Here is an 8,543-nt window from a genome sequence, read left to right on the forward strand (position 1 = left end):
GATGATGCCAAAACTCTATCTCGGATCAGAGCAGACCATGAAAACTAACCCCACCTACATATCCATGGGCTGTCCAAAAAACATGGACAATTCAAAACAGATACAATTTTAGATATGGAAATATCTGCATATTTCCAACCGTATCTCTTTCAAACGGGAGACGCCTAACTGGGTTACGTGATCTATGACCATGATACAGAAAGAGGGGTTATACCTAGGGTGGTGGTAGAGTTAGGCTAGCTGGGCCATGGCGGGTGGATGTAGTGGCGTGGCAACGCGGTGCAGGCAGACCTGCAGCGGCGAGGAAGGCGATCGGGGTCGCCGAGGTACTCCGGCTCCGCTCTGATGGGCTCTTCTCTACAAAAAAAGAAACATAAAACTATCAATACAAAATTTCAGCAGCACCTCCCCTGTACGGTGAGGTTTCCAAAACCTGCAAGAAAACCAACGTCATGATGGCCGACATACACATATATATGAACGGCACGATGGCCAACATGCACAAGATTATATCCAACCACATATATATAACAATGTCACAACCACTACTATGACTCCTACGACTACCACCACTGCTACTCTACCACTACTACTACTGCAACTACTAGTAATACTATGACGACGACGACGGTAGGGCATACCTAGTGGGCGTCGTAGGGTGGCGGTGGTGAAGGGGCTAGGGCGTCGGTGGACAAGGCGATGGCTGGGGAAGCGCTGGGGACGTGGCAACGGAGGCCGGGGCGCGCCCCCTCCTCCTCCTCCTTCTTCCTCCTTCCTCCTTCCTCCTCCTCCCAATTCTCTTCGTCCTTCTTCCTCCTTCCTCCTCTCCTCCTCTCCTCTCTTTCTTCTCCTCCTCCGGCGACGTGGCATGGGGGGCGGCGCGGCCGCACGCATGCCTGCGTGCATGTGTGCGGTGTGTGTGGGCCGGCGTGTTAAATCCCCCCTTTGCCAAGTGCCCTCGATCTGGCACTCGGCAAAGTTTTTTTTATTTTTTAAAATTCTTTGCCAAGTGCCACCCGGACTGGCACTCGGCAAAGAGAATTTTTAATTTTTTTCCCTTTGCCGAGTGTCTTCTCCTGACACTCGGCAAAGCGCTGATTTGTCGAGTGTCATTTTTTGACACTTGGCAAACCATATTTTTTTTTTCACTTTTGACCTCCAAACTTTTTCTGCAGTCCTCATACAATACCTAGTACTCCATGTTTCAATGTGGCACATTTCTCGGACTTTTTCTATATATCTTTAATTTATTTCATTTAATTGAATTTTCTTGGATAATTCAAATTATAACTGCTAGTCATTCGAATAATGAAAAAAATGAACGGAAAATAATATTCATGTTATTTAGTATAATGTGAGGCCGTATCCAGGAACAGACCACCAATTTCGAACATCTTGTTCACGAAACATGACCACGAACTTACGGTCGAGTTGTTTTTAAATTTTATAAAAAGCAAACGAAGACCGAAAATCTTGAAACTTGTCGAGATGTCATGATATCATATGTGGAGGCAGTGATAAAAAAAGTGAGAAGGTTTCGCGCAAGTTGTCATGTACAATGCTTACGTGACAAGAAAATTCAATTAAATGAAATAAATTATCCAAGAAAATTCAATTAAATGAAATAAATTAAAGAAATATAGAAAAAGTCTAAGAAATGTGCCACATTGGAACATGGAGTACCAGGTATTGTATGAGGACTGTAGAAAAAGTTTGGAGGTCAAAAGTGAAAAATATGGTTTGCCGAGTGTCAAAAAATGACACTCGGCAAATCAGCGCTATGCCGAGTGTCAGTATAAGACACTCGGCAAAGGGTTAACGGCGGCTGCCAGCCGTTAATGGTGGCGACCCTTTGCCGAGTGTTCTGGTTTGCCGAGTGCCCGACACTCGGCAAACCTGATCTTTGCCGAGTATTATTGTTTGCCGAGTGCTCGGAACTCAGCAAACTACCTCTTTGCCGAGTGCCAGTTGTTTGCCAAGTGCTTTCTCTCTGGCACTCGGCAAATAGCCTCTTTGCCGAGCGCCCGATAAAAAGCACTCGGCAAAGTATGGGACACTCGACAAAGAAGCTGTCTCCGGTAGTGTTGACAAGATCTAAAACTTTGTAGTTGAAAACTTTTTCATGAGATCATTAACAAGATTACGAAATGCTAATATAAAAGAATAATATCTTGTACTTACTCTCAAGTCAGTGTGTAGTGTAGTGGTAGAGATACGTCACATGGGACTAGATAGGGATGAAAACGGTATGGATATTTTCCGACCGTATTCGAAACCGAATCCGTTTAAAGGGATTGAGATCTGTCCGTATCTGAGTCCGGATATCCAACATCTGATACCGTATCCATATCCGAATACTCAAATCACATATTTATGATGTCGATATCCAATCGTATCCTATCCGACATAGTTGACACTATCTGTATTCGAATCCGAATCTGGACAAAAATATGAAAACAAATGTAATATCGGTGATATCCGTCCGTATCCGATCCATTTTCATCTCTAGGACTAAACATGGTGGTTTGAATCCTAGAAAGTACTCTTTTTTATTATTTTTTGAATTATTAACAAAGAACAACTTAAGATATTTGTCTTTATTAATTGATTTTTAGAAGTAGAGTGTTTTGTCTTGTCCCTACTAGTTATTATGTTCTAGTTGTACTTAGGGATGAAAACGGATCGGATACGGACGGATATCACCGATATTACATTTGTTTTCATATTTTTGTCCAGATTCGGATTCGAATACAGATAGTGTCAACTATGTCGGATAGGATACGATTGGATATCGACATCATAAATATATGATTTGAGTATTCGGATACGGATACGATATCGGATGTTGGATATCCGGACTCGGATACGGACAGATCTCAACCCCTTTAAACGGATTCGGTTTCGAATACGGTCGGAAAATATCCGTACCGTTTTCATCCCTAGTCGTACTCAATCACCCTCTCTTGCACCTGCAGTCTTGCCTCGGCTCTGGTCGCGCCGGTCTCAATACTGATAAGGATTTCGTTTAAAATTTTTTATTGGTTTCTGCCAGCTAGAAGTCACAAGCTGAAACAAGTAGTCTAATGAGCTAGCTTCAAAAAAAGAAAGAAAACTGGCTGCTGAAGAAATAAACTAAAAGTTGAAAAACATGTTCTGAGAAGTTTTTTTTGGCTTTTGGTGTGCTGAGAAGCTAAAAATTTATTCAAAAAGTTAATGGAGATAAGCCACGACGAACAAAAGTTAAAACCTAGAAAGTCAGCTTTTAAACCAAAAGTCTAAAAGTTGTAGCTCAAATAAACAGACCTCATCAAGATTGCCTCGAACAAGAGAGTCATTGTAGCTCATAGACCCTCTATCGGGGTTATGATACCCTAGGTATCTCAAGACACCATGGCCCATCTAAACGGCTCAGACCTGGACCAAGAACTAAGGCAAGGGGTTGACCACGACTTCTCCCTCCTCCTTCCGTTGCACGCAACATAGCATCGCACAACCTCTCCTCCGTCCCAACCCCTAGGAAGGAACAAGAAGAGGTCGAGCCCATTGGGTACGCCAGCCCTGATAGGGTAGGCATGCCTCACTCACTCTGCTAAGACTGAGGGGACAACTATCCTCTCAGTCAGGACATACGTTGTCCCTGCGCCACGCTGCGTAGACAAGACAACACCGTCAGGCGATGACGACCGGTACGGTGACCCACCATTCAAATACGGCCCGACGAGACGGGCGTACGGCCCCACCCACTATGGGATGGGGCCCACGACTACGGCCTTGACTTTCGAGGCCAATCAAGCCAACGAGGGCCTCGACCCCGCAGCTCGGGACCGGGGCCATTGGCTCCATGACCAGCAAGGCGACTGATGACCCAGGGTGGCTACCTACTCCGTCAATATCGCCACGACGCCACCGGGGGAACAGGAGACGATGACGAAGGCCACTGCAGGCTCATGTCACATAGGACAGTTGGTGAATCAGCACCGTGCCAACAGTGCCATCACGATCGGCACTGTAGCATCACGCCACGCCATGCTGTGGCGTGGGCACTGTTCGCCTAAACGGCCGTTTAGCCCGTTTACACACCGTTTAAACGCTACACGGTGGTACACCGTTTCCGTTTAATCGGTTGTTTTGACCGTTTAAACGGCCGTTTTTCCCGTTTAAACACCCGTTTTGCCCGAATAATGGGCTAAACGGTAGGTGACCGACTGTTTACCGTTTAGCGTTTAGGATAACACTGGGCGTGGGCACAAGACCATGACAACAACTATACCCAGACGTACGCTGACGGTAAGACAATACAAGACGACCTACCTTGCAAGCCAAGTTTACTAGTTTCCCCTCCCTCAGGTTCATGACCACTCGGTCAGGAGAACCTATCTCTCTGTATGTAACCTGGTCCCGGATTCTATATAAGGGCGGCCAGGGCAGTTCTCGAGACTTCATTCGGGTAGTTCTCCTCCTAGCTTCTCCTACCTCTTTCCCTCTTCTTACACACCCCATTGTCGAGGAACGCACACTCGAACTATCTCTGAGACTGGACGTAGGGCTCCAGCCTGAACCAGTATAATTCCTTGTGTCTTTGGATGCTACCATCGTCTTTCTAGAGCAGCGTGACATACGTATAAATTAACTCGTCGGGTGACAAAACACTGACACCCTCGGTCAAGATCTCGTCGAGATTGCCTCACATAAATGAGGCCCCGAGGCTCCCTTCAACTGGTTTAAAAATTCTTTAAAGGAATAGAATTATTTTTTAGAATTATACAATATAGCACAGACACTTATATATACATATATTTATCCCAATAAATAAATGCACATACATCCTTTCCTACACCTACAAGCATCTTCAAAAAATTAAACCGACAGATCTTAAAATTGTCAAATTCACCGCATTTGAGTTTTCATTCAACCAAACATTAGAATTCAGATTTGATCATATACTTCTACTACAGGGATAGTTTAACTTATTGCTCTTCCTCAAACACTAGGTTATTACGTAATCCAGACACGTCTCGTTAGCTGTTGCCTGTTGGCTCAAAATTAAACAAATTTCCATGACATGACATGAGTCGATCCTTCAGTTTGCTTGGCAAAGATTATGTATATACGTATCGTATTAGATATCAAACGATATGCTACATATATACCTCCCACCTGGATGTTTGCTAGCTGCATGCACCTCACCGTCCCCCACGTGAACTTTCAGGCTTCAGAATATACTACATGAAAGCGAAATCGTGTTATCGTCATTTCCTCGGAAAAGACTCGCAAGTTGCGAATAGCATAACAGATTACCAGACAAACACACCCAGCCTTCCAGGGCATTTCCCTTGAAAGACTGCTGGTTGCAGACATTATCTCGTACTCCAAGTTCCAGGGGGAAAGATGCATGCAAAAGGGACACGATCCTGAGTTGGAGGCCAAGCAAATGCAATCCGATTCTGCTCTCTCGTCCGGCCGTCCCTGTCCAATAATCTGTAACATTTTTATCCGCTCAGGCCATCAAAATGCCGTTTTTCTATCCTCTTGGAAAGCTGGAATCTCTCAAGGGCGAAAGCTACCTCTGCAAGCTGCAGCAAGAGGCTAGAGACGACGACGTCCCATTGGCAGTGGCGGATCTAGAAAAAAATAGGGTCGGGGTCAGCACAAGACTCATGATAGAAATTTATAGTACTCTAACACTAGGATACATATAAAACGTAGGCATATTGAGGAGCGAAATTAGCAATGTTATAATAAAACATAAAAAAACTTTTACATAAGTGGTTACCTCTTATAATTTTACTCTACGGGTACGATCATCCATATTCTGAAATCGAACTATGACATCATCATTTGGAATTGCATCAAGAAATTCTTGTTCCACGAAGCAAACGACACAGTCATTCATAAATTCATCCCCAATACGGTTCCGTAGATCCGTCTTCACAATTTTCACCACAGAAAAACATCTTTCCACTGATGCTGTAGCAATAGGAAGAACTAGCACAAGTTTGAGGAGTCGATATACCAAAGGAAAAGCAATATGTTTTTTGTACCGACCATCAGACTACCATGTTCAGAAATAGTATCCAGTTGGGCAAATCTTGGATCGGCTCGCACATTATCAATGTAAATATTAAGCTCAAGACTAAGATCGTCTAGCTGATTTGAATCAAAATCACTAGGATATGCCTTTGCCAACTCCAGTTTGAAAGCATCAAAAGAATTATTGGGATTGAAAGCAGCAACATTGGTAAGCAATTCAGAATTTACCTCATTGAAACGATCATTAAATTCTGTAAGCTGCAAATCAATAATTGGGTTCAAGCAATCATACTTGTAGTGTTGATAGTTTGTGCGGCCGGTCCTTTGCCTTGGTTTGTGTCGGTCAATGTACTCTTGTTCCATATCCAACTTTGGGATGCCGGGCTTCACAAAAGGACATTACATCCTCTAATAAAGAATCCCAACCATCATCCCTTAGTTGCTGAAATTTTTGTTTTGTTATTTTCACCTCTGTCATGGCCTCTAAGATGTCTTTATCTTTCCTCTGTAGTGATAGTGACAATGAATTTGCATGTCCCAGAATAAGCAACATTAGTTTCAAGCTGAACACAAAATCAAAATCCTTCATATAGAGGCCACGGGCTTGGCGTCTCTTTGCATCAGTTGGACCTTCTTTTTCAACATATTTGAGCACTTCAATGACATCAGGGAATAAACTACTTATCCTCAGAAGGGTTTTATAATGAGAGGACCAACGAGTATCACCGGCTCTTTGAAGTGATTGTTCTTGATTTAATCCAGTTCCACTTGTGAGTTGTCCACTGCATATTGCTTTACTGACTCTCTCCTGTTGACTTTTTCTAATCATATCCTTTCTTTTGCAAGAGGCTCCAGCAACATTAATCAGTAGAGATACCATGTAAAAAAAACACTTATATCATCAATCTTTTTGGCTACTGCGACAATGACTAACTGTAACTGATGAGCAAAACAGTGGATATAATATGCAGAGCTATTTTCCCTCATGATTAAAGCTCTTAATCCATTAAACTCACCTCTCATGTTGCTTGCTCCATCGTAGCCTTGGCCTCTAACTTGTGTCATGCTCAATCCATACTTAGCGAATAGATTATCAATATTAGATTTAAGACATGAAGCTGAGGTCTCACTCACATGAACAACACCAATAAGTCTCTCTTTTATTAACCCAATCTTGTCGACATATCTCAAAACCACTGCCATTTGTTCCTTGCCTGAGACATCAGCTGACTCATCTACCAATAAGCAAAATACATCGCCACCGATTTCTTCAACAATAGATTTTACTATTATCTGGATAAACAAAACACACAGTTAACTCACCTATATAAGTATTTTTATTGTAACTCAAAACCATAAAAAAATTATTACCTCAGCAAAACAGTTTGCAATATCCTTCTGTATGGCTGGAGACACCATTTGAGCATTCCTTAGAATAATCTTTTTTGTTTTCTCATTTTGCTTTGCCAAAAGCTGTACCAATTCTCGAAAATTTCCTTTATTTTTGGACTTCTCTGACTCATCATGACCACGAAAAGCTAAACCTTGATGCAACAGGAATCGAGTAGCATCAATAGAAGTATTCAATCTAGCAAGATACTCTTCTTTAGTGACACCTCTCTGCTTGTTGATAGCATTAGCAATGGATTGATCAGGCTTCATCAAATTGTTGCATCTTTTAACTGCTGTGTTATGAAAACTATTAGGTCGGGTGCCTACATGATCTCGAAGCCTGTCCTTTTTGTTAAAGCCATCCCAACCATTTTTCACAAATGCATCATTCCCACCTTGGCCCTCATTAGAATCTCTAAATAAGTAGCAGTATAAACAAAAACATTTATCCACCTTTTCACTGTACTCTAGCCAGTCATATTCTGTGAACCATTCATGGTGAAATCGACGTGGATGACCTACTATAATCTTTTCTGGATACCTAAAACCAGGTGGTGGTCTAAAAGGACCTCTGATCAAATACTTGCGTCTTATCTCATCTTGTAGACTTTGTCCTATGTAATCTGAAATTCTCCTTCTATCCGCCGGATCATACGGAAGCTCATCAAAATTTACCTCCCTTCATGAGACTCGCGAAGAACGAAGACTAGTATGATTGGTGTTTGTTGCAACTACCCTTCCATCTCTTCTTGAAGTGCCTGCATCAGGGTTCTCATCGCCATCTCCTCTTGAAGCACCTCCATCAGGATTCTGACCATCAGTAGGAGGATTTTTTCTTTTCAAGAATCGTTTCATTGTGCTTTGGTTGACTGTCAAATTGGTGAGTGAACACAATTAAAAGTAAGCAACCGTGCGTATATGATTATATATAAGTAATCTCCTCACTTGACATCAATACATCACGCCGGCGGTCGGCGGCCAGTCACCGGCGGCAAGGCGGCAACGGCAAGATGTTGGATGCAGCGAGCCGGGCAGCGGGGGCGAGCACAAACGGAGAAGACGATGAGTTGAATTGCTAGATCGGAAATACCAAGAGTCAGGCCGGTGTGTGTATAGGAAGA

The 8,543-nt window shown here is 42.9% G+C and overlaps 1 pseudogene; it reads right to left on the minus strand.

The window, feature by feature from the left end:
• Positions 1-5,489: 5,489 nt before the first annotated feature.
• On the minus strand, positions 5,490-8,225 carry LOC136525661 (uncharacterized; annotated as a pseudogene).
• Between the last annotated feature and the right edge of the window lie 318 nt (positions 8,226-8,543).

This window comes from Miscanthus floridulus, chromosome 19, assembly GCF_019320115.1.
Source record: "Miscanthus floridulus cultivar M001 chromosome 19, ASM1932011v1, whole genome shotgun sequence".
NCBI classification, from domain to species: Eukaryota; Viridiplantae; Streptophyta; class Magnoliopsida; order Poales; family Poaceae; genus Miscanthus; species Miscanthus floridulus.